Below are 26952 nucleotides of genomic sequence, written 5' to 3'. Positions count from 1 at the left end.
TGCTCAGACAGTTACAGTAGAGAAAAACATTTAGTGATACCATGAGTTAGGTGTAGTGTTAGGTAGCTCTCTAAGCTTTGTTTATCAGTAAGACTATGTGGATTAACAGAGCCAGGCAAAGAGCTACAATTTCAGGAATGAAATTTTAATAGTTTAGTATTTACTAACAGATATGATTAAAGGCGACAGAAGTTTATTCCAGATATCATTTATTAATTTGTTATTTGTATAGTGCTTATTTGCAAAAGGGATTGGAGATGGTGAAGACAGGATCAAAATCGGTAATAAAAGAACAAATATGATTCTAAATCATGTTTTGTTTTCCAAATTATGTGTTTATTTTAATAGGGTCATATACTTAAGGTACTATGACTATAAAGTCATTGAATAGGTCTCTGTTAACTCTACAAGAGAAAAGTAGTCCTGTCGCTTTTTAGTTGTGTTTAAGTGGAATATGTGTTTGTAATGGGCAGGAAAATTATAGTATACTACAGATTTTTTTTTTTTTAATTCAGGACTGCTTTCAGCTGTAGTTGATAGAGAGTCACCAACAGAGGCTTAAACCATGAACTATTTATTATTTACTTACGTATTTTAGAGAAGTTCAGAGGTTGATGGTCTCAGGGTTCAACTGCTTAGCCTTATCCTCAAGGCTCTAGGTCCTCTCTACTTAACCATCTTTTGCATGTTCACTTACTGTGCCCATACTTGTTTCTTCCACGTCACAAAATGGCTGCTTCAGCTTCAGGTATCACATCCCTTTTTAAGTCAAGAAAGAGGGAGGGGACAGAGCAAGCAGTCCCTCCTCCTCTACCTGCCTAACAGAAAACAAAATCCAAGACGTTCCCGGATCAGACCTGGTCTCATTTTCTTAAACTGCCTCACGAGATTACTGCCATTCACGGGGTGGACTGGGGGAATGAGATCACCATGTTGGGCTCAGCATTCCTCCTGCAGGGTCGCTGAGGGTTAGGCCAGTTGTTGCCCAGGGGCAAAACTGGGGTTCTGTAAGCAAGTTAGGGGGAGGAAGTGTCTGTTGCTGAGTTAGCTGTCTCTCTCTCAGATGCAGAAAGGAAAGCACTAAGAATATTAGGTAATTTATTAAAATTGCTTTTAGTCCTGAAGCTGTTTTTAGTGTTCCCCTCAAACATGGCCATATTCATTTTCTTTCTTATTTTAGGGGAAATGTATACAGATCTATAACACGATTAACTATGAGCTAATCTAGAGATTATTGAATCTGTTTTTTCAACTGTATATAAAGCAAGAATTAGATCTAATTGGAATAAATGATCTTATGAAGTAACTTTCAGTTCTAAAATTCTTTTCTCTTTTTTTTTCCTTTTCTTCTGAATCTTTCACATTTTGTTATCTTTATTTAAAAAGCAGGCAGCTTTAGAGAGAGGATATGAAAATGTCTGGCGAGTTTTAGATGCTAGGGAGTATCTCTAATAAAGATCTTGATGATGAAGGTTAAAGCTAAAATTAGGTTACTCATTGCTTCTGTCCCAAATTTCCATTGAAAATGGGAAATGAATTACATTTTTATTTTAATAGGAGAAAGATATGCATATAGTTTATAACAAAATACCCTTAAACCACATTCAGAGAAAATGCCCTCGGTTCCAGCAGAGTGGGGCATTTTAGTCACTATGGTTAAAAACTTGGTGGAACATCCCCTTTTGCTTGTTATGCTTTTCTCCATATCAATAGCAGTTCATGCTGCATATTTGTCTCAGGTAAGCCGTAAGGGAAGGTGTTTGATTTCCATCCTGCATTGTAGCAAATTAAGCTTCACTTGAACAAGGCAGAAGCTTCAAGAGCCTTAATGTGGGCTTCCGTTTCTGTTTCAAACAGTGATGATGATCATATAGAATCCTGTCTAGGTTTGTTATTACAAGAGTTTGGATATGTAGTGAATTTTGGAAATCATATTCCCAATTCTTAACAAATTAGGAAACTGCATTGCTAATAAGATAATACCTTTTACCTTAAAAGGTATTGATCTTACCCTCAACAAAATCTCATAGAAGGGTCCTACTTCTTTATTTGTGGTGTATTAATGTAACCGGTGCCCTGCTGACTATGGTGCTAGCTGAGCCCTGATCCAGGTTCATGCCATAAGGAGCTGGACATAAGGAATTTCAGGCTATTCCCCTTCTCTTTTACAAAAAGTTTAATTGCAGAATGGTGTTAAACCTGAGTGCCATTTTCCGGCCATTCTTCTCTACCTCCCAATTTATAGCTTGGCCAAACAACAGTTAAGAAATGAACTGTTTTTTGTTTTTTTTCTCAATTCGGTGGTCAGCAGATTATTCCAGTTTTTCAGGGTGCAGCCCAGGGGGCTATCAGTCAGGATGCTGGATGCACTACCCATTATCCTGAAAGGAGAGAGAGAAGGGTGCTCACTGTCCCACAGTCTGCCAGCTGATTAGTACCCGCCAACACATCTACTTGCCCCGGGGCATCCCCGTGGGAGAGAAACCTTAGACATTAGGAGGTGGGCTGTCTGGATTCACCCCTTGACTCCTAAAGCCGGACCTAGAGGGCCAGTGAGCCAAACTTCCCACCTCATCGGCTCTGGGCTGGACTCACAGGGTTGATAAGATTCTTACCCCAGCAGCTCTGAGCTGAACCTCTGCTCCTTTCCCAACTCTGGGGGCAGAAAGTAAGCTTTATGTGTGACCCAATCTAAAAACCACTACAAACAGAAAAGGAACAGAGGTCCCCATTTAGCTAAGGCCCACATCCTCCTTTGGGAGAGGGTTGATGTTACAAAGAGTACTGCAGTGATACATGGGCCATATGCAAAGGAGGTGAGCCAGAATACCTGAAGAATTTCCCTTGGGAAAAAAGAGGGGGCAGGTCTCGAGGGCGTGAGGCCAGTGGAAGATGTTGCCCTCCTGGGATCTTTTAAAATCACTCCTGGCAAGCTGGCCAGAATATGTTGCCAGCCCTGCTGGCAGTGGTGCCAGCTGAGCCCCAGTGCAGGTTCGATAGTCTCGAAACTAAAAGAATTTAGAGACAAGAGGGCCAGTAGGAATAAGTCGTAAAGTTTATTAAAAAGAGGGAGTACATGTTAGAGAGGTTAATGCAGCATGTCCAAGGGAGGAACGTGCACTGAGTGGAGTGGGCCAGCTTATTTTATAGGAAAGTTTTACCAATGGCGGGTTTCCATAGTAACCTTTGAATCCTAGGTGTCTTCTTTGTTCTAGAAGTTGATAGCTAGGAGAATTCTTGGTTTGTTGTCACATTCCTGAAATTTGTTTTTGGGCAAATGGTTAACAATCTTTATGACCCTATGCTTCCTATTATTAACTAAGAGTTTGCTTTGGGCTTGGAGCTTTACAGGCTTTTATGGCTTGGGGAGGTTTCAGGGGTTCGGGAGGTTTGGGGGCTTTAGGGAAATTTTTGTCCCAGGAAGTTTGCAGCTCTGTATTTGTTCCTTTGGAGCTAGATAAGAAACGAGGGACTTGGAGTTGTCTGTTAAATTTTTCTGAGCTGAATAGGAAATCAGGTGTCCTATTTTATCCTGCTTCATTAGTGTTAGGAAATCCTGGAGATTAATGTTATTAACTGTAGCATTTAAAGGGGCCAAAAGCCCCCAAAATACATTTTGGGGTCTATTTTTTGGTTTGTTTCAAAAAATTTTATTGAATAAGCTATTATTTCCCCCAATGGTTTGAAAGTGTATTATCATACACCAAAATATTGTGTGCTTATTACAATAAGTTGTCTGTTTTCTTAATTTCATTGGAACTTGTTACACAAAGAAAGGGACCTCATCACTTTGGTTCACTGTTGGGTCACCAGCACCTAATAAAGTTTGTTCATAATAAGGAATAAATGAAAATGGCATTCCTCTTTTGATCTCTTTTTTTTAAAAAAATATTTTTATTGAGAAATTTTCACATACATACATTCCGTACAAGGTATACAATCACTGGCTTACAGTATCATCACATAGTTGTGTATTCATCACCATGATCATTTTTTAGAGCATTTGCAACACTTCAGAAAATAAATAAAAAGAAAAAGAAAAAAATCATACATACCATGCTCCTTACCCCTCCCTTTTATTGACCACTAGTATTTCTGTCTACTCTATTTATCCTTTGCCCCTCTTTATTTATTTTATCCATATTTTTTTTACTCATTTGTTCATACCCTGGATAAAAGGAACATCAGATGCAAGGTTTTCACAATCATGCAGTCAAATTGTAGATCTTTATACCATCATCTTCAAGAATCAAGGCTACTGAAATGCAATTCAACAGTTTCAGGTACTACCCTCCAGCCACTCCAATACACCATAAACTAAAAAGGGGATATCTATAAAATGCATAAGAATAACCTCTTGACTCGGTTTGAAATCTCTCAGCCACTGAAATTTTATTTTGTCTCATTTATTTTTTCCCTCTTTTGGTCAAGAAGGCTTTATCAATCCCTTGATTCTGGGTCCTGGTTCATCCTGGGATTTCTGTCCCTTGTTGCCAGGGAGATTTACACCCCTGGGAGTCAATGTCCCACGTAGGAAGGAGGGCAGTGAGTTCACCTGCTAAAGTAGGCTTAGAGAGAGATGCTGCATCTGAGCAGCAAAAGAGATTCTCTGGGGGTGACTCTTAGGCATAATTTTAAGTAGGCTTAGCATATCCATTGCAGGTATAAGTTTCATAGGGGTGAACCTCAAGAACGAGGGCTTGGCCTGTTGATTTGATTGTCCCCGCTGCTTATAAGAGTATCAGAAATTCTCCAAATGGGGAAGTTGAATATTTCCTCCTTGCTTCTCAGTCCTACAAGGGGACTTTGCAAATACTTTTTTATTCACTGCCCAGATTACTCTGGGATCTATCTGGGCATCACACTAACCTGGACAAACCAACTAAATCTTACGCCCTGTTCAAGATTACATGTACTTATGGTGTTCAACTAAACTGACCATACAAATTAAATTAGGAAATGCACTACCCAAAATATAAATTTTACACCAAATAAACATCTCTCCCTTTAGTCTCACACAGAATAATTATTAAAGTTTCATAATATGGATGATATCATCCTTTACCCTGTATTCTGATATATCTTAGTCTTATCTAGATCAACTTCCTCTTTTGATCTCTTAATATGATTATCATATTGCTGATTTCTGTTACAATCTTAACTGATCATATTTATGATTTTTTCACTATGCTTCTGGATTTTATTTGCTAATATTTGGTTTAGATTTCCTATATATAGTTTTGTTTTTTTTTTTTTTTGGTATGTTGTATGGGGGGAGTCTCATTTCATTCTATTTTCCATGTGAGTATCCCTTTGTTGTAGCACCATTTGTTGAATTTTTTTGTTGGTTTGTTTGATTTTTGGGAAGTGCATGGGCGGGAAATTGAACCCCAGGTCTTCCACATGGCAGACGAGAATTCTACCACTGAACTACCCTTGCACCCCCTAGGTTTCCAATAGATAGTTTTTAAAAACATTTTTTACTGTGAAATACAACATATATACAAAAAGCATTAAATTTCAAAGTACATTTTAACAAGTAGTTATGGAACAGATTTCAAAGTTTGATATGGGTTGCAGTTCCACAATTTCAGTTTTTTTTTCTTCCTTCTAGTTGCTCCAAGACACTGGAGACTAAAAGAAATATCAGTATAATGATTCAGCAGTCATACTCATTTGTTAAAGCCTATCTTCTCTGTAATAACTCCTCCTTCACCTTTGATCCTTCTCTCAATCTTTAGGGATATGTGTGCTATGCCCATTCTAACTCTTTCATATTGAAAAGGGGTGTTGATATTATAGGATAGGCGGATGGAACTAGTTGATGTTCTTGGAGAGACCGGCCCCTCTGGATTACAGAATTTATCTGGCTGAGGAACCATCTGGAGGTCATAAGTTTCTGGAAAGTAAACTTATGCATGAAACTTTTGTAGAATCTTAGATAGAGCCCAAAGTAATCTTTAGGGTTAACAGGAATGATATTGTTTGGGGTTTGGCAAACCATGGCAATTAGCAATACCGAGCTGAAATTTGCGTAATAGTAGCCTCCAGACTAGCCTCTGGACTCTATTTGAACTCTTTTAGCCACTGATATATTAGTTTCATTTCTTTTCTCCCTTTTGGTCAGGAAGGCATTGTGATCCAGGGTCAGGCTCATCCCTGGGAGTCATCTCCTCCATTGCCAGAGAGACCTCCGCCCCTGCATGTCATGTTTCACATAGTGGGGAGAGTAATGATATTCCTTGCAGAATTGGGTTTACAGAGAGAGAGAGTCCATATCTGAGCAACAAAAGAGATTTTCTGGAAGTAACTCTTAGGCATAATTATACCTAGACTTAAGCTTCTCTGCTACAGAAAAAAGTTTTTAAGAGTAAGCCTCAAAATCAAGGGCTTGGCCTAATGAAAGTCTCTAATGTTTGAGAAAGTATCAGGGGTTCCCAGGTGGGAAAGTTTAGTAGTGCCATATTTTTTCTCCTGTCCCTCAAGGGATTTTGTATTTTGGGGTACATTTTTAAGAATAAGATGCACATGCGTAAATACATTCAACAGTTACTTTAAACAGCTTAGGGGCAATGTCTTATTTCATTGGCACAGGATATCCAAATGTTATAAACTTTTTCCTTTTACCAGAAAGCCTTTTAAGTATATAATTAAGGTAATTGTTTTCATTTTTCATTCTGTGAATGACTAAGAGCCTTGCTAATGTAAATATTCAGGAAGCTTAAGTTTATAGCTTCTTGGTTTTATAACCTACAATAAAAAATCAAATATGGTAAAAACCCCTTTTCTCTTTGTCTACCAACAGTCCCAACTGAAAAGCCAAAGCCACATGATTTTGTGGCAAATGCGTAACTTTGTGTGGTATGATCTTGAATGCTGCCAGTGGCTGTCTCATTATGGAATGTAATTAACATGAAATCGTTTAAAGAGACATAGTATATTATGGGGGAATTTTCGATTTCAGTGTATTAGGCAGTATGGTATCTGCTTGCCAGGAAAAAGTAGTTTTATAGGGGTTTTTAATAAAAGTTATTATGAAAACAGTGGAGATTTTTTTTTTAAATAGAAATGACCTTAATTCATTCAGGTGCTTTGCCTGAGTCTGAAAGGCATTTTTCTGAACAAAAGATCTGTTCTTTTGGCCAGTGGTGTCACTGTCATCAGCATGAACAAGTATTTACGAAGTGACTTCTACAAGTGAGGTACTGGAAGGGATGCAGTGAAGTGTATAGCATGTGACTTTGGCTGTCAAGGAGCTTACACTCACTGTCAGCATCTCTTTGTTGATTATCTACTCTTCATGGTTTAAACAAAGCACTCCTTTTTCTTTGATCTAGGGGTAACTTCACCTGGGACTCCCGCATACCAGTCCCCCCTTTCCTAGGCTAACAGACAAAGTCAAAGTAGAAGTAGAGAATGGCCCACCTGAAGTTCTCTCCCACAATTGCAGCCCTTCCCTACTTACCCTAAGAGCAGTGCACCATCTAGCTGCTTCCGTACAGGGGTTCAAAGGAAGGAGGACAATGATCTGACACAGTTCCCAGCACCTTTAGAGGATGAAGGTTGGGGGGACACAACCACTTTGTTTTTAAAATATGAATCAGCAACTTAAAACTAGTCACACATCAGGTCTCAAAAGGTATTAAAAATACTGGTGTGGAGTTTAGTAGCTGTAGCACAGCCTCTCCCATTCCTAGCCTTTAGCAGCACGGTTTGCCTAGTTGAGGGCTTTGTACTCCAGAGAGGATTTGGAGGCCACAGATTCCTTCCTCTCTTCCTCCCCCTCCTTCCCCTCCTCATTATCTGATAATCCAGGTGTATGGACTAGTTATCTCAGTTTTCAGAGAGTATAACCTTTTAATAACTGACCTCTGGTTTCTACAATTCCCTGAGAACCTCAGTAATATCTGATCCCTAGGTTGAGAAATCTTTATTGCCAGCCAGTGGCTAGTAGATAGCCCGCTACCCAATGCTCTGTTGGATCTTTTTTTTAACCTAATTTTTAATCTTACTCATTTTATTATAGTGTGATATCATCTCCAGATCCTGGGCCTAAAGTTCAGTTCTTTAACTGCTGACACACACAAATCCTGCAGTGGTTATGTCATAGAGTGGTAGAACTTGTACTTTGTCCTGGTGATACAGAGTGGTTTTTGTTTGTTTGTTTGTTTTAACCTACTCACAGAGTCATGAAGAAATAGAAGCCAAAGTTCGTTAGACAGTGTATTTGGTATTGTTTTAAATACGTAGAACAAATGGAACAACTGGTCCAAATTCAGTAAGCTCTTATTCCTGTATGACTACTTACGTTTTTAAGTGTTAAATACAAGCTTTAAAGAAATATAACCAAATTGATTTTTTTGTTGCTTGTCCTTGGCTTTCACGTAGATGACGCGATCATGGTGATTACAAAAAGGAGGAGGTAATGTGATCCTGGTGGTTGAGGTTAAAGGACATGGTACAGTGGACCCTATCATATGCTTAGAATTAGTTTTAGATTTTAAGTACTTGATATTTTTAAATTTTTGCATCTTACAGTTTTAAAATACTTGGTAGATACTATCAGACAGTTAATCTTTAGGGCATTTGTGTTGGTTATATGGAGTTATATGTTATCGCCATATGGTATTGTTATGGTACTTAAAATGCTCTAATGCTAACAATGAGGTAATAAGGTAAAACAAGCAAGATCCAGTAAGGCAAACGGGAATGGGAGAGGAATATGCGTGGTGACTCAGAATGAATGAGTTGTTGGTAATGTTGTGATAGAACTCAAGATTTCTAGTGCAGCACTGTCTTTGTGCTTGGCTACCCATGTCATCTATACTGCTCTTTGACATGTTCAAGATCTTGATGGGACTCCCTTTTGTGAAAACACTAAATACAGCTGGATGTGTGACTGGACAACTTCAGAGAGGTGCACTGTGGGAAGCTGCCAGAATGTTCAGAGCCACTCTAGATCACTCTTAATGTAGTTTACGCAGTCAACTCAGAGACTGATAACGCATTTGGTAGCATGACAGCTTCATTACAGGAGATTATCTAGGCTCTCGGGGGTTCCTCCTTACCACCCCCCAATTACAGTTTGGTCATTTAATTTTAGAAAAACATCACTACTAGAACACAAGTGAAAATATAAAACTGGGCCCACCACGTGGGTCAGCAGGCAGAGTTCTTACCTGCCATGCTGGAGACCCAGATTTGATTCCCGGTGCCTGCCCATGCAAAAAGAAGAAAAAATATATATATAAAACTAATCCATGGGTGGTAATTAGTAGGGCAAAATTCGTTAATGTAATCATCATCAAAAAGGTGTAAGATTTCCTCTCCAAATGATAGTTTTTCCCTGACTTATAATATACGGAGCCATTAGATGTTTACATTATTTATCCATTATTTATTTTGCATGAAATATAACTTGTCTCAATACTATAATTTCATTTCTGGTTTCTAAAAATATATAATGTTACTTTTATAACAACACCCGTATCATTTGTCGTGGATGTTCTTTTTCCTTTTGTATGCTTCAGAATCTACATATTAAACACTAGACTGGTACATGTGGCTCTAGGACCACGATTTGGCCACCATTTCTCTGATCTGTTTTATATTTTGTAGGGAAAAGATTGCTAGGAAGTATGGCTGAAGCTATCATATAATTTTGATTAGATGGTAGCTTTTAGAATTTCATTAGGTTTCATTTATCCATATATCTTTTTATCTGTTGTTAGAGTAACTTATGATTTGATCTTGATTTATAATAATGACAAAGTAAACTTTTCTAAATAAAGAGGAAATAGATGTATAAAAACGTGTTTTGACAGTATTAAAAAATCAATGTAACTCACCACATTAACTATAAAATGGTAGAAACATCATATGACTATTCCAGTACATGCAGACAAAGCATTTGTTAGAATCTAATATCTGTTCATTATAAAAACTCTTGGTAAACATGAATAGAAAAGAAATTCTTAAATATGATAAAGGGTATCTAAAAGTTCATATTACAAAATAATACTGAAATATTGAAATTGGGAACAAGATAAGAATTCCTACTATCACCACTTCTACTCAACTTGCGTTGGAAGTTTTAGCCAGTGCAATAAGGTAATAGAAGTATTACTATTACACTAAGGTAATAGAAGTATATAAAGGTAAAAGGTTTGGAAAGAAAGAAAAAAATGTCTGGCATGATTGTGTGACCAAAAGAATCTATGAATAAAGTATTAGAATCAAAAGAAGTAAATTTAGTGGTCAAAGACTGGATGCTAAGTTTGGGAACAAGGCAAGGATGTCTTTTCTCACCGCTCCTATTCACCATTGCACTGGAGGTTCTAGCCAGTGCTGTAAGGCAAGAAAAGGAAATAAAAGGCATATAGATCGTAAAGGAAGAAATAAGACAGTCTCTATTTGCAGATGGCATTATTGTCTACATAGAGCATCCCAAGGAATTTACAGAAGTTCTGAAACTAAGGAGTTTAATAAGATCTGTAGGATACAAGGTTAATATACAAAACTCAATGTTATTTCTACATATTAGCAATGAACAGTTGGAATTAAAAATAAAAAACCTACCATTTATAATCACCAAAAATACAAAATAATTAGGAATAAATTTAGCAAAATATGTAGGAGCTTTATGTTGGAAACTACAAGACACTAATGAAAGACTTTAAAAAAACCTTAAATAAATGGAAAGATATTTCATATTCACAGATTTGCAGGCTTAATACTGACATCTATAGATTCAACACAATCCCAATCGAAATCCTAGCAGGACTTTTTGTAAATATCAACAAGTTGATTTAAAAATTTATTGAGAAAAGCAAGGAAACTAGAACCACCAAAATCATTCTAAAAAGAATTATTATTATTAATATTAATTATAATAATAATTAATAATTATCAATCTTTTTAGAATTAGAAAATCAGGCTCACAAATGCCTGACTTCAAAACTTACTGTAAGGATTAATAGGACAGATTAGAGCTCAGATAGCTACCCACAAAAATAGGGTCTATTGATTTTGACATGGTGTAAAGCAATTCAGTGGAGAAGTTGTTTTAAACAAATAGTTTTGAAATAGTTGGACAGCCATTTGCAAAAAAATGAACCTGAAGACAAAATTACAAAAATGAATTCAAAATGGATCCTACAAAATGGATCCTAAATGTAAAACAAACCTAAAATATATATTTTTTAAACCACAGAAGAAAATTTTTGTATCTTGGGTTAGGCAGTGCATTCTTAAATATGACATTAAAAATCTTGATCTATAAAAGAAAAAAGATTAATTGGATTTTATCAAAATTAAAAGCTTTTGCTCTTTGAAATACAATGTTAGAAGAATGAGAAGAAGTCACAGACTGGGAGAAAACATTTGCACATCAGATATATGACAAAAGATTTGCATCCCGAATATATAGAGTATATACAAAACTCAATAATAGGAAAATAAGAAACCCAATAGAAATTAAGAACAAAAGATTTGAGGACTCTTCACTAAGGAGAGATGGCAAAACAAGTGCATGAAGGGATGTTTATTAGTCATTCGAGAAATTCAAATTAAACCTCAGTAGTATATGATAAAAAACCTAGTAGAGTGGCAAAAGCTAAAAAACAAAAAAGTTAATAATACCAAATTCTGCAAGGGTGTAGAGCACACAGAACTTTTATACATTTATGGTGGGAATGCAAAATGGTGTACGACTGGTTTGGGAAACAGTTAAGTAGTTCTTTATAAAGTTAAACATACACTTACTGTACAACTCATCAATCCCTTTTAACACCTCCTTTTAAAAGTTGTTCCATTTCTGCTGTATTACATTCTTGCATTCTGGCAGCTTTAACAAATAATACGCTATTCTTGCCATTTGCACTGTCACATAAATTTTATCAATAGGATTTTAAGTAAATCCTAGATATTTACTTAAAAAATATAAAAATTTATTGTCACCCAAAATATGATTGGAGATGTTTATGCAACTTTATTCATAATCACCTAAAATTGGAAATAACTCAAATGCCCTTCAATTGGTGACTAGATAAACAAATTGTGTTATGTCCCTATGATGAAATATTACTTAGCAGTATTAAGAAACAAACTATTGATACACACAGCAACATGGATAAATCTCAAAAGCATTATACTGAAAAAAGACACTCTCAAAAGTTTACATATTGTATGATTCCACTTAAGTCATAATCTAGAAAAGGCAAAACTATTGGAATGGAATGAATCAGTGATTGCCAGGAGTTGATGGTGGGGCAAAGGTGTTGATTACAAATGAGCATCATGAGGGAATTTTTTGGGGTGATAGAACTGTTCTATACCTCAGTTGTGGTAATAGTTAGTGACCATGTGTTTATCAGAACTGTAAACCAAAGAATGGATTTTACTTTAGTAAATTAAAAAAATTTTAAAGTAAATTCAATAAGATTACTGGATACGAGGTCAGTATACAAAAATTTGCATTTCTGTATAATATTAACAGTCATGAGATGAAATTTTAAGATGCTTTTTAAAATAGTGTCAGAAATATCAAATTTCTAGAAATAAATCTAATGAAAGATATCCAAGACTATTACACAAGCTGTTTGTAAAATTTATTTGACAGTGCAAATGGCAAGAAGAGTGTTTTATTTGTTAAAGTTGCCAGAATGCAAGAATGCAATATACCAGAAATGGAACAACTTTTAAAAGAATTTATTAAGTTGTTGGTTTACAGTTCTAAGGCCATAGATATATCCAAACTCAGGCATCTAGAAAATGATATCTTAACTCCCAAGAAAGGATTGATGAAGTTTGGGGTTTCTCTCTCAGCTGGGAAGGCATATGGCAATGTATGCTAGCTTTCTCTTTTCATTTCATAAAGCTTCCCTGGGGCATTTTCCTTCGGCATCTCCTAAGTTCTCTGGCTGTGTGGGCTCTATTGGTTCTGAGCTTTTTCTAAAATGGTTCCCTCCTAAAAGGCTCCAGTAAGCAATCCTACCTTGTATAGGTGGAGACACATCTCCGTGGAAACTATCTAATCAAAAGTAACCACCCACAATTGGGTGGGCACATCTCCATGGAAACAATAAAGATCCCATCCAGCAATACTGAATATTAAAAAAATTCCCTCATAATTCTTATTTATAACAACTTGGCTTTTTTGGGATACAAAACAGTTCAAACTGGCACAAATTGCCAAGATAATACTGGAGAACAAAGTTGGAGGATTTATATTACTAGATCTGTGGTGTGGAAAAAGCAAATAGATCAGTGGAATAGAATAGAGCTCAAAAACAGACCCACATTTATATGGGCACTTAATTTATAATTAAAATGGCACTACATAGCAATGGGGAAACTGCTTTTAATAAATGATCCTGAATCAATTGTGTCCGCATATAGAAAAATTAATTTTGACCTCTACCTCACATCATACACAGAAATAAATTCCAGGTGAATTGTAGATCTAAATGTGAAAGATTAAAAAAAAAATAAATAAAGCTTCTAAAGGTGCTCAACATTAGTCATTAGAGAATGCTGAATTGTTACTGCCCAGTTACCAGAGTAGCTAAAATAACTTAAAATTCTGAAAATACAAAGTGCTAGCAAAGATGTAGAGTAGCTAGAACTGTTATACGCTGATGATGAGACTGTAAATTGGTATAACTACTTTGGGAAACTGTTTCATAGTTTCTGTTATACAAAGCTCCACATACTCCATCCTGCCTCTGACCAAGCAAATCTACTTGATAATAGAAATGTGTACCTTCGACATGCGCAAGAATAATGTTCATAGCAGTACAATTCATAATAACCTATTCTTCCTGTAGCTCTCTTTTCCCCCTTATGATAGAACATATTTTTGTAAATTGTTTTATATCAGTACATATAGATAAATATCTTTCTTTGTAGACCTCAATATCATATAATACTGCAAGATATAATATAGTCAACATCATTCACTGATACTGATGGTTCTGACTTTTTCTAGTTATGAACATGTTTCAGTGAATAGTATTACACAAATAATATACTTGAGCAATTATTCCTATAGGTCAAATTATTGGAGTAGAATTTCTGGATCTGAGAGTATGATTTTTTTTTTTTGATTTTCTGTTTGGAAATAATTTTAAACTTTCAGGAAAGAAAAGTGAACAGCATCTATTATTAATACTTTTCTTCTTATGCTTAAGTACTTGTTTTGTCTTCACATATATACATGATATATTTTTCTGACCCATTTGAGGACAAGTTGTACACATCATGGCCCTTTCTCCTCTCTGACTTTAGCGGGTCTCCAAAGAACAAGAGAGACATTCTCTGTCCATAATACAGATGCCAACCTCGGTAAACCTACCATTGATTTAAACCTCTGTCTGCTCCATCATTTGTGTTCCATTTCTGTCAGTTGACCCAATAATAGTCCTTGTGGCATTTTTTTCCTCCAATGCAGGGTCCAGTAGAGGATTATATTTTGTGTTTATTTGTCATGTTTCATTCTAGTCTTTTTTGATCTGACCTTTCTTTGTTCATGGACCTTTCTTTGTCTTTTTTTTTTTTTACCTAATGACAGCTTTATTGAGATATAACTCACAACCATAAAATTCATTCTTTTTCAAGTTTACAATTCACAGAATTGTATATTTAGTATTTTCACAGAATTGTGCAACTGTCACTACTACCTAACTCCTCAGAGCATTTTCATCATCACCAAAAGAAACCCTCAGCCTATTAGCAGTCACTTCCTGTTCCCTCATCCTTCCTTCTCCCATGTCCTGGTAACCACAGTCTACTTTCTTTTTCTATAAATTTGCTTATTCTGGGTATTTCATATAAACATATTCATATAAATAGAATATGTGGCCTTTTGTGTCTGGCTTCTTTAAAGTAGCATAATTTCCAAGATTTATCTACTTTGTAGCATGTCTCAGTACTTCATTCATTTTTATGGTTGAATATTCCATTGTATGAAATATACCACATTTTATTTATCCATTCATCAATTGATAAACATTTTGTCTATTATGGATTGTAAGCCCTGTGCCACCCTTTTGTTTCTTGACCCTTTATTTTTATATTTGTGTTTGAGAGATATGCGGTCTGAGGGAAGAGGAACTAAGTTCTCCCCCTTCCCCCTTCCTCTGCTTAGTCAGAGCCACAAGGAGAATCAGGAACCTCTGTGCTTCCCAAAGATACAGCTGTGCTAAGTGCTCCTTGCAGGAAGTGGCCAGCCTTCAGGGACTGGCTGAAAGGAAGTTGCCTCCAGAATTAGTAGAAGAGTATGCTGCCTAGGGATGTCTCCACTCCCTGCGACTTCCCTTAACCAGAGGTTATTCATGAATATAAAGAGGTTGTGTAGCACCCTATGGAGTTGAGTAGGAGCACATCCAGAGTAAACGTAAGTGGATGAGATTTATCACCTTATTGCCTTCTAGACTTCACCACCAGAAATTCTTTCCTTCTCATTCAGGCAGCATTCATAGTACTCTGAGCCTCGCAGATATGTGTATAAATTTTATATCCCTTATGAGATCATCTTTGAGTTGGGACCCTGCTGGCACTGCAAAAAGCTGTGGACAAAGTAGATGCTCAAAAATTGTTGTATAAGTGAATGAATCACAAATTAAATCTACTATGAAATGGAAAAATTTTCTACATCTAGTGTTTCTTCTATTGGATATTAATAAGGTATATTACAAATAAAAATTCCCAACTCTTGTTGAATGCCACCTTTTTTTTAAAAAAAGTAAATAACTGTTAGCATGACCTTGAGAAGATCAGGTTGTCCTTTATTTTGTGTAATATAGTTTGTTTGGCTGAAGGCCTAAATCTAAGCTGGAGTATTTCATTATCAGTTTATTTAAATGTAGTTTTACAGGATTGTATTTTAGGGAGTAGTTCTAAAAGATTGTATATCCTTATAACCATGATTTGCCCTTAGATGTGGGAAATTGCTGGATGGAGACATTTATTTAACTTGCATTTGTAATACTTGAATGCTGAACTCTTGTTTTCTCCCAATCTTAAAAAATTCTTTTTCTTAATACTTCTACATCTAGAAAACAGATTGCTTCAACCATAAACTCTGTTTTAAAACCATAATGGGGTTCTGTGCCCCTGTACATCTTGTGGTCTTTTGTTGAATTGTTGAGCTCCTTTATTATTATTGAAATTATAGAGGGTGTAACATTGAGAACTTGATCCATAATCTGATAATATATTCAGAACCCCAGATTTCCAGGAGATATAAAATACATGCTTCCAGTCATAGGTCAAATGAATCACATTGTATCACTGAATTTCTCTTTTCCTCCCTCTTACACTCTGTCTTTCAAGTGACCTGTCCTACGTGACTTGTCCTTGTGAGGAAGAAGAATCCACCTTTATGTGTCACCAATGCCTGGGTCCCACTCTCCCCACGTTTTTATTTCACTGTGTGATGGGTAGGTTCTGGTGTCAACTTGGCCAAGTGATGACGCCCAGTTGTCTGGTCAGGCAAGCACTGGCCTGACTGTTCCTGCAAGGATATTTTGTGACTGGTTGATAAACTGGAAGGATGGTGTATTAAATCATCTGTCAGTTGATTGCATCTGTGGCTTGTGGCATCTGCAATCAACCAAGGCCTGTTTCCCACTAAGGAGACTTTTTCCACTTCAGCCAGCAAGCTGAGTCTCTCCTGTGGAGTTAGTCCAGGTTCTTCATTGGAGCTGCCATCTTCATAGCCTGCCCTATGGATTTTTTTTTGCATGGGCAGGTACTGGGAATCGAACCCAGGTCTCCAGCATGACAAGTGAGAACACTGCCACTGAGCCACCATGGCCTGCCCCCTGCCCTGTGGATTTTGAATTCTTCCATTACCATGGTTATGTGAGGCACCTTTATAAATCTTATATTCACAGATACCCCCTGTTCGTTCTGTTTCTTTAGAGAACCCTGACTAACATAGGTACAGAGAAAATTAGGGGTCATTGGAAGATTAGTAGCAACTGAGTAACATGATTGAAATGATTACCATGGAAAATGTCTTTATTTTTGGGGGGGAGGGGGATTTGTCTCATTCTTTAGAGTAGTTTACAAATTTTTCATTTGAACCTGTAGATTCTAGACCTAAGCAAATGATTCAGAGAAACTTTTTTTTTTCTTCAGTTAAGTTAATTTTTTAACTTAAAATTGAATATTAATGATGGTTTCAGTTTCCGCAAAGTTATCCCAGGGCGTGTCATTTGTTCTTTTCAAAAAAATATTTCAATGAGATATGGGTTCTTGGCTACATCAGGATATTTAAAAGTTTCCTAGGTCATTCTAGTTTGTAGGAAACATTCAGAACGCCTACATCAGCCAAAATGCCCCTCTGTTAATGCTCTAGTGAGTTATTCCCCTTTTTAGTGAATTTTACAATTTACAAAGTAATATACTTTTATATATTTTTAATTATCTGCATTCTCGCAGTGCCCCAGTAAAGAACTTGAATTTCTGCTTCCAACATTCCTCATTCTTCACTAGTATTCTTTAAGAATACTATCGTTTCACCTTTGGTTCTCTGCTTTATACTTGACCATTTCATCTGTCACTTGGTGGCAAACTGGCTTATTGGTAAGAGTACCTTTCTTCACAGCCACACATAGCAAGTTTTCAAAAAGGTGCATTATTTCTCATTTTTTGAAGTCTCTTGCTTTCTGTGCTTTTCAGGAGCCTATTAAAGTTTGCAGAATGTTTGGAACGCCCCATAGGGTTGTGGAAAGGACTCTTCCCTAGAAGCTCTCCTGATGGATCATTAGACGTTGCACAAATACTTTGGGCAAATACCATTTTGTAAAAGAGATGTTATTAAACTAAATCACAGTTGTGTTTCATCTCTGAGATAGGGATTTTCACTGGATGACATCCCATTCCTCATCCTACTACTGTTTTCAGTTAAAATAAAACTTCTGCTTCCTTATACCCTCTAGATGAGGACATAGATTGTGACAACCAGTTAGAGGTAAACATTGAAAGAAGGCCCAAATCTGCCTTTAGAACAGGGCTTTGCAAACTTGCCTGACTCTAAGACCTTCCTAGGATATTTGTTAAAAATACATATTCACAATCTTCACTCCAAATCCTAAGGATCGCTGGGGGTAGAGCCTGAGTAGGCATTTTTATCAAGTTCCTGAGTGATTCCTGTGCTTTAACAAAAGTTGAAAATTGAACATAATAGGTGCTCATAAAGGAACAAATTCTCCTAAACCATGTACTGTTTCTTCCTCGATCTGTATATATTAGCTAAGGTCCACAACCCCAGAATCCAGAAGAATGAACACCTTTTTTGCAAGGGGCAGGGGTTAGAAAATAAAAAAGAACATTTACTGCATGGTACCTAGAAGGCTTTTCAGTTTCTGATACTTAGTGTTACGTTAACCCTAACCATTTAATAACAATGGAGATTTCCTTTTAGCCTATTTGAGAATCTGTGCAGTGGGGGATTAAACAGTAGCTTTATGAGCATTATTTTGAGGATATATGCCATGGACTACATTTTAGATGAGAATATGAAATTAATATGTGAGTCATTAAATTTCTTCATGGACAATCCTGTGCCTGCTTTATATTAAATTTCTGTGGTGGCAAGCTTATGCATTTGTGATGATTTTGTTTTTAATTTCAATTTTCAATATGTGGTCTTTGATTCTGAAGGTTACATTTGTAAAAGGAGTGTTGCCCTGTACAGAACCATATGTACTTACTGCTTTATACGGAATCTGAATGCCTTGTACCGCATAGTATGGTGTTGTGGCGACATGTAATTACATATTTTTAAATTTTTTAAATTATCTTTTCCCACTATTAGGTCACTGTTGAGTGAATCCCATGATACCATATTCAGCTTATTTCGGATAATGATTCATATGAAATATTTTTTACTTAGCTAATGCAGAAAATATGCCCAGGACATCAGCTTTCACATCTTTCTTCCTTTGAAGAACATAAGCATGACGTGAGTTATGGCTGGTTAAAAAAATTACACTTTTATTTCTTGCTGCAAAAGATGTTTGTGTGTATTTAATAGAAGATCTGGAAATTACAAAAAATGTACAAAGAAGAAAGTCATCCCGAGTGTCAACATTGAGTCCCCCTCTGTTTACTTTTTGCTTTACTTTATTCCAGTCTTTTTATAAGCCTGGTTCTTCTAGTTTATAAACAGTGACCTGACCAGTAAGTCCTGCATATTTCACTCATTTTACTCAATATCAGTTCATCTGAAGTAGGGACAGGATAGGGTTTTAGGATACCTTCAGATGGTATTATGGTGGAATGATGTAATAATGCAGTCTGCATAGCTGTTTTCATGAGCTTTTTCAGTCAGGAAGTCAATTATTTAATAAGGGTGTATTTTATGTGTCACACATGGCCTTAGATTTAAACTGTTACCAGTCTTTTGGCTCTTTCCCTTTCTTTCCAATTTTATACTCGTCATCCTGGACTGAGCTCATCTTTAGACACTTCATCTCTGTGGGCTAGAGCTAGTTAGTCTCCTTATTTCTCTTTTCTCCCCATTTCAATCCATTCTAAATAGAGTTACCAGAGAGAACGTCTTCCAGGAATGTTCTCACTTTATTGTCATAAAATTCATGGTGGCTTATGATGGCTTAGACTTTTGAGGATACCTCACCAGCTAGTCATTTTCAGGGTACTTCACTGAAGTGGAACAAGATAATACTATATGTAGTGCCATGTTCTGCACATTTTTGTACTTTTCTGGGTGATTTCGTTGTTTAAATTGGTTCCCAAATGTACTTCTGAAGTGCTGTCTTGTGTTACTGCGCACAGGGAGGCTATGATGTGCCTTATGGAGAAATACATGTGTTAGATAAGCTTCATTCGGACTTGAGTTATAGTGCTGTTGGCCGTGAGTTCAGTGTTAATGGGTCAACAGTATATATTAAATGTCTTTACACAGAAACACATATAATACAAGGTTATGAATTGATTGATGAAAATGTGAACAGAAGCTCACAGGAGCCTAACCCTGTATTTCCCCTACAAGTATTGTTTCAGTGTCCACTAATTCATTGTTCATAGTGGCTTTATAGAACATAACTCCTGCAAATAATGAGAATTGAGTATTTTGTTTTCCTTGTAATGCCCTATATTGGATTAGGAACCGAAATTGATTTCAATTAGATCAGTCCAGACATTTGTTTTCTCATAGTGGGAAGCTGAGACTGTGCTTGCTTGCTGCCATGTGTGCCCGATCCTGACTGACACCATCCTGCATTTATAGAGGGGGCAAAGCAGGGCACTATTCAAAGATAAGAGAATAACCCCTTTAAAAAAGGAAGAAAAAAAAAAAACAATGAATAACAAATAGACACCCAGTCTTCAGGCCATTTTAGAGCAAGTGTTTCATGGGAAATTCTTTTTTTTAAAAAAAAAAAAACAATGTCTTTACACAGAATGTTAAATGTCTTTACACAGAAACACATATAATACAAGGTTATGAATTGATTGATGAAAATGTGAACATTTCACTGGAAGCTGAAGTAAGGGATTTGTAATTATTTAGAGCTTTCTATTCTGCCGTATTTCCTTTTGATGGTCCTTCTGGATGGGGTTTGTGCCCAACTAAGGAGATAACTAACTCACCACTCAACTTCTGGCAAATAATCTCTTTGAGATCTAGAGCCTGACAAGGCAAATCGTGTGAGCATTCTAAACTCAAACATTTTAAAGATATTTCTCATAAAATATGAGTTTGTGACAAAAAGAAATTCAGCCAGTATGCAGAGGATAACGTCAAAAGCAGGTACTTCTCTTGCACGTGGGTGTATTTCAGACGTGTCTATATGCCGAGAGAGAAGACACGGTGGCCTGCCTGCATCTGGTGGTGGGTGGAGGAGGGACAGAGCCGAGCCTCTGCTTTTGTACAGGTGTTGGTGCCAGCTTGCCTCACAGACTCTTGATAAAGCCAACCTTGTCTACACATCAGAATTTACTCACTTTTAACAAACTGAGCATTAGATTATGAAATAATTCAAGTCTTACTATTTTTTCTAAGTATTCTAATAAAAAAACTTTGAGAATATGTGTCTTTTCTGAGGTTTAGGTAGAGGTTTAATCTTTAGTCTAGATCATCAGGATATTTAAGGGATAATAAAAGTGTAAAATACTGAATTAGTGTACACAGTATACCTGTGTATGAAATAACAAACTAGAAAAATTTTACCTCTTTCTTCCAAAGTAAAACTTTCTTTTTTACAGTAACAATGACAAGTTTGTGAAGGTTGATAAAACCCCAGAAAAGCCATGTTTAATCATGATCCAGTGTTGTGGGGGCAACTGTCTTTTAATCTTGATTCAATATTGTAGCATGGAAACTTTTGAGTAGATTATCTCCACAGAGATGTGGCACACCCAATTGTGGGTGTGACCTTTTGATTAGATGGAGACATGACTCCACCCATTCAGGGTGGATCTTAAGTATTTACTGGATTCCTTTAAAAGAGGAAATATCTTGGAGAGCACTCAGAACAGAGACAGGGATGTTTGGAGATGCTTGGAGCCCAGCAGACATTGCCATGTGCCTTCCCATGAGATTTAAGCAAGCCAGGACTAGCAGAGCTCCAAAGGAAGTCAAGAGATGAAAACCAGTCCCAGACAAGCACAGTGAGGAACCCCCACTGGAACTAAGACTGAAAGCAGAGGGGCCCAGGAGCAAGGAAAAACCAATTGCAGGTGTTCTGGATGACATCAGCCTTTTTTGAGTAAAGGTAACCTCTTATTGATGCCTTAGTTTGGACATTTTCTGAGCACTAAAACTGTAAACTTGTAACTTATTAAATTCAATTTTTAAAAGCTGTTTCTGTGTCTGGTTTATTGCGTTCTGACAGCTTAACAAACTAATGTACCTTCAAACATCATTCTTTTTTTTTTTCAAGATGGCTTTAGCTATTTTGGACCTTAAACTTCCATAAAAATTTGATGATTGGCTTTTCCATTTCTGAAAAGATGATTGTTGAAATTTTAACTGGGATTGCATTGACTCTTTAAATTACTTTGGGTAAGATTGACATCTTAATGATATTTAATTTTTTTAAACTTTTTTATTGTATAGTATAACATATATACAAAGAAATTAAAAAGCAGTAGTTTTCAAAGCACTCTTTAACAAGTAGTTACAGGACAGATCCCAGAATTTGTCATGGGCTGCCATATGATCCTCTCATATTTTGCCTTCTAGCTGCTACAGAATATAGGAGGCTAGAGGGCTTAAATACTTTTTTTATCATCGCAATCGACTTTTTTTCCCTTCTTTTTTTGTGAAAAATAACATATATACAAAAAAGCTATTCCTTTCAAAACACAGCACCACAATAATTGTAGAACGTATTTCAGACTTTGACATGGGTTACAATTTAACAATTTTAGGTTTTTACTTCTAGCTGCTCTAAAATACCGAAGACTAAAAGAGATATCACTTTAATGATTGATTCAGCATTCATATTCATTTGTTAAATCCTATCTTCTCTGTATAACTTCACCATCACTTTTGCTCTTTCTATCCCTCTCATTAGGGGTGTTTGGCTATAGCAATTCTAAATTTTTGCTATTGGAAAGGTCTGTCACTAATATGTGGTAGGTAGATGGAACTATCTGATGTTCTGGAGAGACTGGGCTAGGTTTCAGGACTTATCTGGACCAGGGACCCATCTGGAGGTTGTAGGTTTCTGGAAAGTTACTCTAGTGCATGGAACCCTAGTGGAATCTTATATATTGCCCTAGGTGTTCTTTAGGGTTGGCTGGAATGGTCCTTGTTGGGGGTTGGCAGATGATGATAAGTAGCCAGGTCTACCTGAAGCTTTCATAAGAGCAACCTCCAGAGTAGCCTCTCGACTCTATTTGAACTCTCTCTGCCACTGATACTTTATAAATTATACTTCTTTTCCCCCTTTTGGTCTGGATGGAATTGTTGATCCCATGGTGTCAGGTCTGAATTTGTCCCTGGAAGTCATCTCCCACGTCACCAGGGAGACTTTCACTCCTGGATGTCATGTCCCACGTAGTGGGGAGGGCAATGATTTTCCTTGCAGAGTTGGGCTTATAGAGACTGAGGCCACATCTGAGCAACAGAAGAGATCCTCCGGAAGTAACTCTTAGGCATGCCTATAGCTAGTCTAAGCCTCTCTGCTACCTACATAAGCTTCACAAGAGTAAGCTTCCTAATCGAGGGCATGGCCTCCAGATTTGGGTATCCCTAAAGTTTGACACATTATCAAGGGATTCCCTGTTGGTAAGGTTTAACAGTTCCATATTTTTCTCCCATCCCTCAGGGGACTTTGCCAATACTTTCTGATTGTCTCCTTAATATACTCTAGGATATTTACAGGCATTACAATAATCTATACAGGATTCAAGGACCTCTTTGTGCTTCCTGTGTTTCACTTGTTCAAATGAGCTATACAGCTAGGTTGAATTAGATTATGCACTACAAAAAATTTCAGTTCCAGACCAAATAAACCTTTCTCCCATGGATCTCAAAGAGTATGTGTGGTTCTAAAATATAGACACTGTCTTCCTAACCCCTATGTTCTGAATTACCTTAACTCTAACCTGTTTGGCTTCATTCTCATCTCTAAATATCAGGTTTTATATATAAAACAGCCTCTCAAAATCCAGAAATAATAATCACCACTCTGGAATTAATGTGTCTGCTCTAAAAGCTTACAATCTAGGCCCCTGTTTTCTCATAAGCATTTCCTAAAGGTGACCATAGCATTGTTGTTTTTTTGTTTCTGGCTTATTTTGTCTCACCAGATGTCCCACATGTTCATTCACATCGTTGCATGCCTCACGACTTTGTTCCTTTTTGTAGCAGCACAGCCTTCGTTCATAAGTATACACCATCGTTTGCCAATCTACTTCTCTGTCAGTGCATCCTTCAGCCAGCTACATTCATTGGGCATCATGTAGAGGGCCTGAAGTCCACAGTCCATCAACATTCTCCATTTTAGATAATTTCGTTGTTCCCAAGAGAAAGAAAACCAATAAACACATCCTTGCCAAATAGGAAATCTAAAACTTCTCTTAACTTTTGTCCCTCCCCCCAATATTTACCTCTGCTGTTGCTGTGGTAGTGCTGATGATTTCCTTTTGAATAGCATGCAATAGCAGTTTTCGCCTCTGTGCCCTGGACTTAAGCATTCTTTATATAAGTATCATATCTTTGAAGTCGTTCTTACGAGAACGAATTCATATTTCTAGTGTTGATCAGTGGAACCTGTAGGTCTGTACAACCCCTTTCAATCTTGTTCATCTTCAATATGATAATATTACTTACCCCCTAGAGAACCACCTTCACTTCTTTCTATTCCTTTACATTGGAGTTCAACCTCATTAGCTAACTGTTCACCCATCTCTAGCTTCTATGTATCTCTACGTCCCCTATATTCTGTATGATAAGCTTCTGATTATACCTTTATGCTGGTCGTAAAAGTGGAATCTTACAGTATCTATCCTTTTGTGTCTGGCTAACTTCAGTCAGCATTATGTCCTCAAGTCTCATCCATCTTGTCATGTGTTTCAGGACGTCATTTTGTCTTACTGCTGCATAATATTCCATCTTATGTATATACCACATTTTGTTGATCCACTGGGCTGTTGATGGGCATTTGATTTGTTTCCATTTTTTGGCAATTGTGAAAAATGCTGCTATGAACATCAGTGTGCAAATGTCTATGTTGTTGCTTTCAGCTCTTCTGGGTTTGTACCAAGTAGTGCTATTGCTGGGTCATAGGGCAACTCGATATTTAGTTTTCTAAGGAACCTCCAGTCTTCCATAGTGGCTGCACCATTATACATTCCCACCAACAGTGCATAAGTATCCCGGTTTCTCCACATCCTCTCCAACATTTATAGTTTCCTGTTTGTTTAATAGCAGCCATTCTTATGGGTGTGAGGTGGTATCTCATTGTGGTCTTAATCTGCATTTCCCTTATAGCCAATGAAAATGAGCATCTCTTCATGGGCTTTTGAGCCATCTGTATTTGTTCTTCAGAAAAATGCCTATTCATATCTTTAGCCCATTTTACAATTGGGTTGTTTGTTCTTTTGTTCTTGAGTTGTATGATTTCTTTGTATATACAGGAAATCAAACCTTTGTCTGATACGTTATTTCCAAATATTTTCTCCCATTGAGTTGACTGCCTCTTCACCTTTTTGACAAAGTCTTTTGAGGTACAGAAGCATTTGATTTTGAGGAGTTCCCATTTATCTGCTTTTTCTTTTCTTGCTTGTGCTTTGGGTGTAAAGTTTAGGAAGCTACCTCTTATTATTAGGTCTTGAAGATGTTTCCCTACATTTTCTTCTAAAAGCTTTATGGTGCTAGTTCTTATATTTCAGTGTTTGATCCACTTTGAGTTAATTTTTGTGTAGGGTGTAAGATAGGGGTCCTCTTTCATTCTCTTGACTATTGATATCCAGCATAAACATTTATGATTGTTGTATCTTCTTGGTAAATTGACCCTTCAATTAGTATATGGTATCCTTCTTTGTCTCTTATGATGTATTTACATTTAAAGTCTATTTTATCTGATAGTGGTATAGCCACTCCTGCTTTCTTTTGGTTACAACTTATGTGGAAGATCTTTTTCCATCCTTTCACAAGGATATTTGTATCCTTGTGTCTAAGATGAGTCTCTTATAAGCAGCATATAGCTGGATTATGTTTTCTTGCTCTATTCTGCTAATCTGTATCTTTTAATTGGTTAATTTAGTCTATTAACGTTCAAAGTTATTACTGAAAAGGTGCTTTGTGCTGGTTTGAAAGGAAGCATGCCCCCTAAGAAAAGCCATGTTTTAATATAAATCCCATTTCTTAAAGGTAGAATAATCCCTATTCAATATTGTGTATTTGAAACTGTAATGAGATCATTTCCCTGATTGATGTGATTTAGCTAAGAATGGTTGTTAAACTGGATTAGGGGATGACATGTCTCCACCCATCTGAGTGGGTCTTGATTAGTTTCTGAAGTCCTATAAAAGAGGAAACATCTTGGAGAAGGAGAGATTCAGAGAGAGCAACACTACGAAACAGAGAGTCCACCAGCCACTGACTTTTGGAGATAAAGAAGGAAAACGCCTCCCGGGGAGCTTCATGAAACCGGAAGCCAGGAGAGGAAGCTAGCAGATGACACTGTATTCGCCATGTGCCCTTCCAGCTGAGAGAGAAGCCCTGACTGTATTCGCCATGTGCCTTCTCATTTGAGAGAGAAACCCTGAACTTCATCGGCCTTCTTGAACCAAGGTATCTTTCCCTGGATGCCTTTGATTGGACATTACTATAGACTTGTTTTAATTGGGACATTTTCTTGGCCTTAGAACTGTCAACTAGCAACTCATTAAATTCCCCCTTTTAAGAGCCACTCCGTTTCTGGTGTATTGCATTCCAGCAGCTAGCAAACCAGAACACGTGTGCTTCTTGAATCCATCATCTTATTCTTTTTTTATTTTATTTGTCAGGTCTGTGTATTCTTTTCCCTCTTCCTCTTTGTATTCTTTAAATTACCCTTAGTGGTACTCTTCAATTTTATGCCCTCCTCTGAAACTTCTTCTCCTGTCTTTTTATTTTAGCTGACAAGGCTCTTTTTAGTATGTATTTCTTGTAGGGGCAGTCTCTTGTTGACAAATTCTTTCAGGACTTCTTTGTCTGTGAAAACTTTCATCTCTCCCTCAGTTTTGAAGGACAGTTTGTCTGGGTACAGATTCTTGGCTAGAAGTCTTTTTCTTTCAGGATCATAAATATATCATACCAGTGCCTTCTCCTCTCCAGGGTGCTAGTTGAGTAGTCTGAACTCAGTCTTATTTGGTTTCCCTTGTATTTAGTAGATTGTTTTTCTCTTGCTGCTCTCAGGATTTTCTGCTTCTCTTCAACATTTGACAGGCTGATTGGTATGTGTCCTGGGGAAGGCCTATTTGGATTTA

The 26952-nt window shown here is 36.9% G+C and overlaps 1 protein-coding gene and 1 long non-coding RNA gene across 9 annotated transcripts in view; one reads left to right on the top strand and one right to left on the bottom strand.

Moving 5' to 3' along the window:
• The window catches only part of DUSP16 (dual specificity phosphatase 16), a 102590-nt gene that overhangs the window by 13412 nt on the left and 62226 nt on the right, over positions 1 to 26952 (top strand). The window contains exon 1 of one of the 8 annotated variants that reach the window (XM_077170098.1): positions 5251 to 8278. The exons of 6 other annotated variants lie outside the window; for them this stretch is intronic. The gene's annotated coding sequence lies outside the window, so the exon portion shown is untranslated. Of the gene's footprint in view, positions 1 to 5250; positions 8279 to 14959; positions 15395 to 26952 lie in introns of those variants that run through there. One more of the 8 variants, XM_077170097.1, reaches the window with a different exon arrangement.
• Positions 1967 to 8129, bottom strand: LOC143691525 (uncharacterized). Its single transcript, XR_013179552.1, has 3 exons — positions 8013 to 8129; positions 7466 to 7547; positions 1967 to 2381 (listed from the first exon to the last, which is right to left on the bottom strand). It is a non-coding gene; the product is annotated as an uncharacterized LOC143691525 (long non-coding RNA).

Source organism: Tamandua tetradactyla, chromosome 7 (assembly GCF_023851605.1).
Source record: "Tamandua tetradactyla isolate mTamTet1 chromosome 7, mTamTet1.pri, whole genome shotgun sequence".
Lineage (NCBI taxonomy): Eukaryota > Metazoa > Chordata > Mammalia > Pilosa > Myrmecophagidae > Tamandua > Tamandua tetradactyla.
This window is presented reverse-complemented; position numbering and strand designations above follow the sequence as displayed.